This window comes from Miscanthus floridulus, chromosome 8, assembly GCF_019320115.1.
Source record: "Miscanthus floridulus cultivar M001 chromosome 8, ASM1932011v1, whole genome shotgun sequence".
Lineage (NCBI taxonomy): Eukaryota > Viridiplantae > Streptophyta > Magnoliopsida > Poales > Poaceae > Miscanthus > Miscanthus floridulus.
The window spans coordinates 169381510-169394509 of NC_089587.1; the positions used below are offsets into that span (position 1 = coordinate 169381510).

Consider the following 13000-nt stretch of genomic DNA (forward strand, 5'->3'; position numbering starts at 1 on the left):
ACAAAACGCTCCGGACCGTTTGGTGGCACCAGCTGCGAGCATTCTAGACGATTGTAGTAGCCATAGGGCAGAACCCCGGTAGGAAGCCATGGATGCAATCACTAATCAGAGGAGAACAAAGTACTAGAGCTCGATCGATCGCGCAGGTGTACAGCTAGGGCGCGTTTGCGACCCTGGCCCGGAGGCCCGGCTGCGCCCGTGGGCTGCAAGACGCCATGTTTGTGGTCGATGGCCCGCAAGCGAGCCTGGCTTCGCAGAGCAACACTCGACCTCTCCGCCTGGAAACGACCGAAACCCTCGTTTCTTCGGAGCCGAGCTCGTCTGCGCCGCACGCGGGCGATTTTGGGCGGCGGCGGGGTGGCTCGCGCGGGCTCTGGCGGGAAGGGGAAACATCTTCGCGCGCGTCCCCGCTCTCCGCTCCCGCTCTGGCCGCCGCGCGCGAAGCGAAATGGCGGCGATTTCGCCGGCCTTTATATACGGGTTCCCACTCTGCACTCTCTCCTTCTTCCACTCGGTGCTTGCTCTTCCACCTCCCTCGTGAGAGACCGGCGGTGAGTTGTGGTGCGTGGCGACGGCGGCGGCGACCTCCGGCTGGTTGTGGGTTAGGTCACCGGCGCCGAGTTTCTTCGCCGCTTCCCCGCTCCGGCTGCTGCTGGGACTCCGTGGCAGCGGTGTTCCTCTTCTTCTCCGTCCGCATCTGCTTCGTCTTTTTCCCGATCTGCATCCTCTACTTCCAGATCTGCCTCCTCTCCGTTGTTTGGACCCCGAGCCAAGGTGAAATCGACCCCTAATCTTCTTTTTTGTGGTGCTTCTCGAACCTATTAGGGTTTCTTGTTCGTTGCTGTTCATGATCTGTTAGGGTTTCATACTTGTTATAACTGCTTCATGCTCCTATTAGGGTTACTTGTACCTTGCTGTTCTTGATCTGTTGGGCTCGTGATCTGTTAGGGTTGTTGATCTGTTTCAGATTTGTATTGTACCTTGCTGTTCATAACTGTTTGATGCAGTTGTTAGTGTTACTTGTACCTTGCTGTTCTTGATCTGTTAGGGATGTTGATCTGTTTCTGATTACTATTGCTCTGAGTTTTTTGTTCCATCATTGGTCGATGATGTTGTCCACATAGTACTGGGAGGCATCACATAAAGATGCAGCCGTGCTTTTGTTGGCATGCATTCATTTCACAGTCATGTTGATGCCTAGCAGGGCTCATTAACTGAAATCATGTTACATTTTTACATGCTTGTAGATGGATCTGTCTTTGAGCCGTGACATGCTGTGTAGGAAGGCAGCTGCCTTGACTGTTGTTATGGTTACCTTTGTATCCACTAGGCTGAAAAGGAAAACCCCTGAACCTGAAACCCCACTGCCTGATCCTATAGCACTGGCCCTGATTAGGGATGAAAATGAACAGCATAGACAGAGAACACTGAGAATGATATACAATTCCACTGATTCAGAGTGTATTTCTATGATTAGGATGAAGAGAGTTGCTTTTTTTAAGTTAGTGAGAACTTTTAGAGAGAGGAGTCTTGTCACTGATAGGGAGGGGGTGTCAGTAGAAGAGCAGGTTGCCATGTTTTTACATGTTGTAGGGCACAACCAAAGATTTAGGGTTGTCCACCAGTCCTTTAGGAGGTCCATCCAAACTGTCCACAAGCACTTCCATCAGGTGTTGTATGCTGTGGGTGAGCTTAGGAATGAAATGATAAAGCCAGCTAGCACTACCACTCACCCAAAGATTCTTGGAAGCCATACATGGAATCCATATTTTAAGGTAATTGTATACCCTGGGTTCATTAGTTACATTAGACCTATTGCAATGACTGACCCATGCTTTTTAGGATGTCATTGGCTTTATAGATGGCACTCATTTCCTAGCAAGGGTTCCTAGGCGCATGCAACAAGCTTTTAGGGGTAGGAAAAAGGATCCCACCCAAAATGTGATGGTAGTTGTGAATTGTGATCTGAAATTCACTTATGTCCTGGCTGGCTGGGAGGGCTCTGCCCATGATGCAACTGTTTTGGCAGATGCTGTAGCCAGGGAAGATGGCTTGAGTTTGCCAGAAGGTAATTGCACACCAACACTAATTACATATTCCATGGCCTATTAACACACACTCTCACAGTAGATGTCTTGTGTAGGTAAAATGTTCTTGGATAGATGCTGGGTATGCATGCAAAAATGGTTTCCTACCTCCCTACAGGGGGGTTAGGTACCATTTGTCTGAGTATGGCCCAAGGAACAGGCCCACCAATGCAAGGGAGCTCTACAACCTTAGGCACTCATCACTTAGAGTGACTGTGGAGAGGGCTATAGGTGCACTGAAGGGCAGGTTTAGGATCTTGGACAACAAACCCTTCCACAAGTATAGGACACAAGTGAAGCTTGTAGTTGCCTGTGCCATTTTGCATAACTGGATCCTAGGTTTTGGCATTGATGAAGTAGTTCCTGATGAGGAAGGTTTCACTACTTCTGCTGATCCAACCAACCTGCCCTCAGCCCATCTAGACCAAGACTCTGTTGACATGGCTGAAATAAGGGATGCCATTTGCAATGCTATGTGGGAAGGGAGGGGAACAAACACTAGTTGATGTAATATGTTCTTGAATTTAGTTTCTGTACCCTGCTATGGAACTCATGTGTGTCATGGTGATGTAATAATTTGGTGGACAAAGCTGAGACCAATTTTATGCCTCATTCATTCTGTTCTTGAAACATTCTGTTCTTCATGATCTGTTAGTCTGTGGTTAGTTCATACAACTGTTAATATTGTTGTCAGCCTGTTCTTGACTAATTCTGTTGTTGATTTCATTACATGCCAGTCCTAGGATGGATTCAGGTGCATTTGAGGGTGGGTTTGTTGCTGGTACTTTCAGTGATGGAGCAGCTCATCAATGGTGGTTCTGCCCCTATTGTAGCTGGTGCTGGTGCTAGTGCTGCTGCCCCTGTTGCAGCTGGTGCTGGTGCTGGTGCTGCTCCAGGTGCAGCAAACCCTGTTGATGTTGCTGTTCCTGTAGCTGGGAATGGGGCTGTGAGGGCAATGAGGTGGACCAACACCACCTCTGGCTTTGTGCTAAGGAGGATGGCTACCCTTGTTAGTGATGGTAGCAGGCCTGAGAAGGTTTTCAAGGACAAAGATGTGAATTCTGTGGCCAAAGCCCTCAAGCAGTTCTGTGGGGAGGTTGTTAGCCCAACTCAAGTGTACAACCACTTGAGGAAGTGGAGGCAGAAATGGGCTAGGGTGAGCAAGTTGAAGGACCTTAGTGCTGCTCTTTGGGATGACCAGGCTCATGCTATCATGCTTGAGCAAGAGCACTACCTTGGCCACTGCAAGGTAGCAGTTTGATCTCGTCTTTGCCTTGACTACCTACATTTGCCTTTCTTAAACTACATTTGCCCAACTCTGCAGGACCATCCTAAAGATGCAGAGTTTCTTAACTGCCCTATTAGGTTCTACACTGAGATGGAGGCTATCTTTGCTAATGCCATGGCCACAGGCAAGTTTGCACTTGGGTCTGGTGAAGCCTTAGGGCAGAACCAGGCTGACAGTGTTGGTGCCAAGGCTGATGGTCCTCCTTTGACCCACACCACTAGTTCCTAGTGAACAGGGAGGGGATAGCAAGGCCACTGAACTGCTTCCTACCTCCTCAGCTGCTGGCCCAAAGAGGAAGAGAGGGAACTTCTCTGAGGAGGAGATGCTCATGTTGACTAACATGTCAGATGCTGTGAACAATGTGGCCAATGCTCTTAGGGAGACTGGACCTGCCCATGTTGATGCCAATCTGTACCTTGCTGTGATGGAGATGCCTGGCTTCAGTGAGGAGGCACTTATTGTTGCCTACACCTTCCTCCTGGACAACAAGGCCCAAGGCAGGGGCTTTGTGAACATGAGTGATGCCCACAGGGCCCTTTGGCTTAGGACCTTCCTGGCCAAAAACTACTATGTGTAGTTCCACTACACATGAAGGGCTAGAAGGCCTAGGAGGGGGTTGACTGTAGAGATGTATAGTTCCTCCACCCCCCTCACCCACTCTCTCTTCTTTTGACAACAGGACCTTTTGTGCAGTCTGCTTGTTCTTTTGACACTTGACCTTGATGGTGTAGTTTGCCTAGGAGGGTGGCTAACAATAGGCAAGGATTTGGGAACATTTGAGCCCTTGGCTGTTGGGCTGAACTTGGTATTGTAAGAAACTTATTTGTAGCCTCTGTTGGCTACTTTTTATTTGATAACTAGTTGCCTTTTTTGTTGTTTATGCCTCTGGTGGTAACTATGGGATTTAAAGGCCTATGATGCATAAAACAAACTTGAGGTGGCTACCTTATTCTTGTTTTGATGGTTTACAGTGTTGTGCTTTCTTCTTTATTTGCTCAGTTGTACTCCACAGCAACAACATCCTCTTGTGATGGCTGATGGCAGTGAGTGCAACTGTTGTTTATTTGCCTCTTTATTTGGTTCTTACAATTCTTGGTAGCCACCAATGACTAAACAAGGAAAATAACAGCTGAGGCTAATTTTTTTATCAAGTTGCCGATGATGTTCACCATCATTCAAACTGAATGGTCGACTGAGGCATGTCATTCAGACCACTTACATGTTCTACATTTGGTTGGTTTCAGAGAATGCCTCCTTGCTATGTGGTCTTTGAAGGGAAGAAACCTAGGATTTATTTTACATGGTATGAGTGTGCTAAGCAAGTGCTTAGGGAAGAAGGGGCTATCTATCAGAAGTACAACAACTATGATGATGCTCTTAGAGATTTTAATGCAAGGGTACCTCAAGAACCCTTGCTGTTACCAATTCATGCCCCTCATGGGGATGCATCAGCATCCCATGAACTGGTGACAGGTCAAGGTTCTGAAATCTATCCTCATTCACCTGGGCTGCAAGGCTGTTGCAAAAATGCTGTCATCTTGATCTTGTTTATGGTTGTAGTTGGTCTGTCACTCAAGCTGTTCATGTGCCACAGCTGTTGTTTTAATTAGGCCGATGATGACACAATAGGATGACTGCATTAGCTGGCTACATGCTTTCTGTTAACTTGTTGCCCTTCTCGGCTTGCCAAGGCTGATGGTTGTTGTATTTTGGCCAATGATGACACAATGGATCGATGCATTAGTTGGCTACATATCATTTTGCTGTCTCTTATCTGTTTCTGTGAACTTTTTCGTTTGTTGCCTTCAAAACTTGACTGACCCATGCTTCTGTTCTTCTTTACTGACTTTGATTATCCCATGTAGCCAGTAATGCCATGAATTGTTAAATTAGCCATGTCTGAGGCCAACTATTTCATGCTGAAACTTTGATTTGTTGTTGTAACGGTTATGGAAGAGCAACCTCATTCTCCTTTCATTCATGTCCATTTCTGTTTGTCGTTATGGGCCTGGCCGACCACAGCCAAATGACAAACACTATCTCGGTGTGGTAGTTGGTGGCGGTTAGCCTTTCAGCCCGGCTGCCTCTTCGATGACAAACACAGCCTCGCTTGAACCGAGCTCACTGGATACATAGGCGCAAACACGAGCTGTTGTATCACTTGGGGCAGGCCTGCCTAGACCTGGGCCAGTTGGGCTGGCCAGGCCGGCCTGGTACAGGGTCGCAAACACGCCCCTAGTCTTTGATCGGAGCTACCCTGGGACAAAGGTTTTGTGCCCGAAGAATCAATTAATAGTCCCGTCTCATTTATAGTACTCCCGATCAGCTAGCAATAGTTGACGTTGTTCCAATACCACTGCAGCAAGTGCAACTCCGTGGCTAACTTTTAGTAGAATGGGAACGGGAACATGACCACGTTCCACGTTTCTATGTTCCACGTTCCGGGACGTCCACGATCGGTGTCTGACTTTTAGCAGCCGCTAACTAGTTCACCACTGCAACAAGTAAGCACCTGAAACTACGCTGACCATGACGTTACTATAGGCAACATATCATGTACAAACTAATCAACCTGTGCAAACTTGTAACCAACTCATCAGGACCACTGGATGCTGATCCAATGGATGGGGTGAGGGGGCTTAAACGCAAAAAAAAAGGACGGCAGGTGGGGGGCTTAAGCGCAAAAAAATCCTAGCTCTCACCCTATTCATTGGATCAGCATCTAATGGTCCTAATTAATAGTTTTCAAGTTTACACAGCTTAGTTAGTTTACACATGATACGTGCATATATATATATATATATATATATATATATATATATATATATATATATAGAACTACTATCCTGTAGCTGGCTACAAAATAACTTATTCTGTAGCCACTTTGAGTTACGATAATTACTATGTTAATTTACGAGATTATAGTAACTCCTTACTAAGTGGTTTAATATAACGTTATGGTAAATATCCCCCGTGTGTTATAGTAACCCAACTATCGTAAATATGTATTGACATTACGGTAAATTAGTATATAAAATTATGGTAAATGGAGGTGGCTACAGAATAACTTATTCTGTAGCCGGCTACTTAATAGCCTCTCCCTATATATATATATATATATATATATATATATATATATATATATATGTGGTGCATTTTATATACTCCCGGAAGTAATTACTCTCTCCTAGCAGGTACATCAGAAACCCAATAGGAAAGACGGCTCCATGCATGGCACATTTGAATGCCACCAAGGAGAAAATATCGGTACAACAGATTGTAGTAGTGTACTCCCTTTAAAATATAGTATTTATACATAGTACTTTTTAAAATGGAGTATCTATACATAATTTTTAGGATAAAGTATTTATACATACTTTTTGGAATGGAGTATCTGTACATACTTTTTTAGAAGAATGGAGTATGTGTACATACTTTTTGGATTAGAGTATTTATACATACTTGCAAACATACGCAAAGATTTAGATAGTACAAGTGCATACTAAACCACACGATCGGAGTATGTGCATACATTCACGTATGGAGATATACAAAACAACGAGAGTATGTATTCATACTTATTTTGAGAAAAAAAATATATGTGCATACTTTTGTGAGAAGGGAGTATGTGTATATACTTTTCTCAACAAAATTACACCAATGCAATACTCACATGCCAAAATCAAATCGTCAGTACTAAAAATTCAGAGATGATTGAATCAGCCTTCACTGCCTATGCCCGCACCGGATCCCGCATGGAGCCGCCGGTGGAGCAACAACTCATGCGGCAGGATTGCACGAACCAAATCCCATGACGATGGCAGGCAGCGGATGCCGATTGGAGCAGCTTCACGCAGACGGAAACTCTGATGATCGGTAGTCTCAGGTTGAAGTCTGATCTGAAACCTATGGTGGAAAAAAATCAATGCTTAAAAATCCAAATGGAATATGAATCCATCAGATGCGAGGACTCAAGAATCAAAAAATGAGGCATCCGTTCAAGGAGGCACAGTGAGACAAGAAAAGGATAACCGATGCCTGGATCTAGATCGAGAGAGGCACCGTGGGAGACGGGCGCCGCCGCCGGCCAGATGTAGGCTCCTCAACCGTCGCCGGTCACGGTTGTGGAGCGAGCGCCGCTGGATCCACAAGGCTAGGGGAGTGCCGCCGGATCAACTGACCTGGATCTAGAAGCTGTCGTGGGGCGCCATGCGGGTCGGGCCGCTGCCGCCGCTAGGGACGCCTATTGCATGGGCTGGCGATGTCGTGCGTGTGGGGAGGGCCATCGACGCAACCGGGAGGGTCGGGGCCGCCGCCGTCGTGGTTCGGTGGGGTGAGAGCGCCGGGATGGCACATAGACTTCATCACGAAACTGCTCGGTGGGGACAGAGCTCGAACACCGGTGGGCTCGCGTAGCCCGGCGTGCCCGCTGGACGATGGCGGCGCTCACATCTCCGACGGGGTCGTCGCGGTTCGGTGGGGCGAGATGCGCCGGGTGGGGCTCCGGCCTGAGATGCTTGTGGATCTTTCTATATACATCAGATTAATGGGTCCGTTTTTTAAACCCGCTAACGTTCCACGGGTGTATATGTGTGTGTCAGTGTGTAATTAAGAGCAGGGAATAACTACTCCTAGCAAGTAGGAAAAAATTTCCATATATATATACACACACACTAGGTAACGTACCCGTATATTGCTACGGGACAGCTAAACTTTTGTTCTAAAAACACATAGATCATACAATAAGATAACAATACTGTGGAATTAAGAACTTGTTTGGTTGGTTCCGACACTTCTCCAGATTCGTAGCACCTCAGACGCCGCACTTCCGGTTGCTTCCCAGACGTTCGGCGCCGCCACAACTTCTGAACTGCACGTAAGTCATTTTCCACGCCTGAACTCGCCAAAAGTCAGGCAACGAAATCGAATGTCACGGTTTCGGCGTCGCCGCTGCTGCGGCTGGGCGCACGTAGGCGTAGGCCAAACAGGGCCTAAATAACGACGTTAAAGTGACATTTAATCAAAAAGCAAAATTCGTGAAATTAACTGTCACGAAGAGTGCGACGTTGTATGCTCATAAACTCTACTGTATAGATATTTCCGTGATGCGGCTAAGATAATATTTTATATCAAGTTCGAGTATATATGTAAATATTAGTGCCTGTCACATGATTAATATTGTGTGTCTTAAAAAATCTCTCACAAAACCTTAAAACAAAGTATGTTATTACTCACCGTATAAATATGTGTTGCTTTAGATCTATTCCACGCAGACATATACTATAGAATAAGGAGTGAAACTTTATATAAAAAATAAAACAAAAAATCAGGTTCATTAAGATTGATGTCTTATATATTGTTTAACCAAAAAGCAGCTTTTAGCTTGTTCAAATTTCACAGCACCATGGGCCCTGGCTTTTGGGTGTGTTTGGTTGAGGAGCTATGACTTCTGTAAGAACACTACCAGTCTCTTCGGTTACGAGCGGACCCTAAACGTACTGCCCCTCATCCAAGGTAGGACCTTCTCATTGGACACTAGATGATCAGCAGTTTCAACGCCTCATTGACCAGGTTGAACAGTTCACAAAGCCCAGACCGCATAGATGGTGTCTCCCTTTCCTTCATCTTCAACTACAGATGATATGCCAATAAAACACTAACAAAAACAAGCGTGTCAGCAGATTTCATGGATGATTCTAACTACTGAAGTATTAATATTGAGTAGATAACCCATCCTCTCGTGCTAACTGAAATCATTGAACTGTACTATATTGAAGTGTTCTACACCTTTTGAGATATGCAACTATAGAAGCCAAGGACCCAGTACATGGATAGGAAGAGCACCTGCCCAACCAAAATAGATAGATACTGAATGAGAAAGTATTTTACTTCTATACTTTTGTACACAAGTAGCGCTAAAAAAATATGCTAATATGCAGTACATGATTTATAATCCCAACATTCACTACGTAAAAATGATTTTTAGCAACGGGTCGAATTTTTTGTAGGGGCGGCTGGTGATAGAGCCGCCCCTACAGTGGCGTGCTCGGGTGCCCAGACACCAGCCGCCCCTACAAATGGAACAGCAGGGGCGGCTAGTGATACGAGCTGCCCCTACAAATAGGGTCTGATTTGTAGGGGCGGCTCAATCACCAGCCGCCCCTGGAATTTCTATTTGTAGGGGCGGCTGGTGATTGAGCCACCCCTACAAATGCCCACGTATATATATAGCTCAGATTTGTATGGGCGGCTCAATCACCAGCCGCCCCTACAAATGATCCACATATAAAACAGCTGCATCACTTCTTTCTCCTCGGGTCACTCACTCCAACCCGTGAAAGAAAGGTGGGGAGGCCTTGGGTACCTCCCAAAAATTGCTCTACTACTGGGAGAAGGTTTTGATATCAAATCCTTTGGTGGAGAGGTTGTAGAAGGTAAGAAAATACTATTCCATACTTTTTTTTAAGTTTTAATGGTTGGTTAGTGAGTAATTAGAGTTTTGTTTTTCTCTCTCTTCTATGGTGCTTGAGCTACTTATGAAGCAAATTAGAGCTAAGTTTTAAATGTACTAGGGTAAATTAGGGAGGAGAACAAGATCAGTACCTTATTTGGCCCATGTTTTTTTTATTTTAGTGAACAATTAGTTAGTTTTATGGATGTTTCATGTGCATGTGGATCTAGATCTAGGGTTTGGTTTTTTTATTAATTTTGTTTTTATAAATTTATGATTGATGAAATTGGACTAGGGTTTGTATGAAAGATATTGGGTAAAGTATAATTGTTGCTAATTGTTGTCTTTGAAATTATTTATTGTAATCAATAAATATGTATTTTAATTATTTATGGATAACTAGGCCATTAATTAATTTTCCTCTACCATGGTGTGTTTGTATGCTTCATGTAATTATATTAGATTTATATTCATATATATCTGAAGTATATACAATTATTCTCAAGTAATTATTAATTTGATTCATTTTTATATATATCTGAATAAGTAGTCCTTTAATGTTTGTTTTGTTGTTGTTGTAAAAGATGGAGTACAGTAACTCTTGGATGTATGGTTCAGTTAAGGTTCAAGGCAGGTTTCCGTGAAGAGGTGGATAAATTTATTGAAGCCGCAAAGAAGCATTCAACGACATTGAAAGAGAATAAGGATACAATTATTTGCCCCTGTAAAGATTGCAAGAACCGTATGGCATGGACAGATGTGACTATCATCAGATCACATTTGATTATGCGAGGATTTGTTGAGGACTACACAGTGTGGATTCATCATGGTGAAACTGGTTATTGTTAACGACGAGGATGAGGAGGAATACGACGACGAAACCATAGAATCCCTGTCCCAATATTCAGCAGAGCTTGATGCACGAATAGATTTCGAGTTTGGTAATGAACAGGTGGTGATGCTGGTGGTTGGGATGGTAACGACGAAGATGGTGCCAATAATGATGGTGGAGCACGTGTCGGGGATGAAGATGATTTGGAGGACATGATTCGAAGCCCTTGGACCAGAGATTTTACTAAATAGCCCGAAAGGTCTAGAAAATTTGGAAAGGGTGACAAAAGCATCGAAGGAGACTGTGTATGGTGTTGAAAATGGCTAGTCCGACACATTGGACATTGCTACATTTTGTGCTTGAGCTGCTCATCCTGAAGGCTAAGTATGGCTGGTCAGACTGTAGTTTCAATGATCTATTGCATCTCCTATCATGGATGCTGTCACAACCAAACTCAGTTCCCACCAATACATACCAAGCGAAGAAGGTCATAAGTCCATTGACAATGGGGGTTGAAAAAATCCATGCATGCCCCAACCACTGTATACTTTTTCATGGCGAAACATTCAAGTCACTAGATAAATGTCCCCAGTGTGGGGCCAGCCGGTACAAGAACAATGACCTTTATGGTGGAGACGAACCCTCCATAGGGAAAAGAGGAATAAGAAGGGTACAAAAAAGGTGGATACAAGAATCTCAGCCCCAGAGGACACTCCATTAGGCAACGATGCAAAGCAGAGAAGAATTCCTGCCTTAGGTAATGTGGTACCTGCCAGTGATCGACCGCTTGAGACTGTATCTTCCTAAACCCTAAAGAAGCCACACTCATGACATAGTGGGATGATGAGCGCAAGGTGGATGATGATAAGATTGCACACTCGGCTGATTGTAGTCAGTGGCAAAGGTTTGATGAGAAGCACAAAGAATTCAGCGATGACCCAAGGAATGTACGGTTTGGCTTGAGCACCGATGGAATGAATCCCTTCAATGAGAGGATGAGCGACCACAGCACATGGCCAGTGATCTTGACCATGTACAACATCCCAACATGGTTGTATCAGAAGAGGAAGTACCTTCTCCTCACTATTCTTATTTCTGGCCCTAAACAACCAGGCATTGATATAGATGTGTTCCTCGAGGCCTTTGATGTAAGAAATGGAGAGGCTATGAAGGCATGGGGAGCAGATGTATGATGCGTTCCGAAAGGAGGACTTCATATGTAGAGTAATAATATTTGTTACTAACCAATGATTATCCCGTGCTGTTTGCTTTGTCTAGATAGATCAAAGGAAAGACGGGTTGCTTGGTTTGCTTGGATGGTACTACATCGGTGTACCTAGATGCATCCAAGAAGATAGTTTACCTAAGGAACCGACGCTTCTTAAAGACAAGTCACAACTACCATAGCAAATTATTCTTTAGATTTTATGACAACACCCCAGAGATTGAACCCCCTCCGGAGAGACGTCATAACGGAGAACACGTGTATAGAATGGTGAAAAACATACGCGTCATCTATGGAAAGAAGAATCTAGGATGGGATGAACTAGAGATAGAAGCACACCTCCTGTCGAAGGTGTACCTTTCAAGAAACAATCGATCTTCTTTCAGTATCTGCCTTATTGGCCAGACTTGGAGGTCCCCCATGCCATTGATGCTATGCACGTGCAGAAGAATGTCTTTGAGAGTCTCATTGCTACCTTGATGGACACAGGCAAGTCAAAGGATGGTCTGAAAGCACAGGAAAGACATGGTGCAGCTAAACAGTGATGCCACAGCTTCACCCGGTACCTGAGGCTAATGAAAAATACACTCTACCCACGGCGTGCTTCAACCTAACACTAGACGAGAAGAGAGCTATATGCACTTTCCTGAGGGGGATCAAAGTCCTGACTAGGTTTTCAGCAAATGTTAAGAAGCTAGTGTCGATGAAGGACTTGTCAATAACACACTGCAAGGCTCACGATTGCCATGTGATGCTGACAGTGTTTCTACCTATTGCAATCAGGGCTATAAAGCCAGAGTTCTTGAAAATGGCCATCACCCGCATGTGCTACTTCTTTTCGAAGATCTCACAGAAGACGATTGGCAAGCAAGAGCTGAGTGACCTACATGAATTTGTGGTGGAGACACAAAACCAACTGGAGATGTGTTTACCTCCTGCTTTTTTTGATATAATGCCACATCTCATGATTCACATGGTTCATCAGATACAGGCGCTGGACCCTTGCTACTTGCATGAAATGTGGTCCTACGAGCGGTTCATGTCGGTTCTAAGTCGATACGTGCATAATCGAGCATACCTAGAGGGCTCCATGATAGAGGGTTATAGTACTGAAGAA

General features: G+C 44.7%; 2 pseudogenes; both read left to right on the forward strand.

Moving 5' to 3' along the window:
* Positions 1–1128: 1128 nt before the first annotated feature.
* On the forward strand, positions 1129–2593 carry LOC136470156 (protein ALP1-like; annotated as a pseudogene).
* A 287-nt stretch (positions 2594–2880) lies between these two features.
* LOC136470157 (uncharacterized) lies at positions 2881–3953 on the forward strand (annotated as a pseudogene).
* Positions 3954–13000: the final 9047 nt, after the last annotated feature.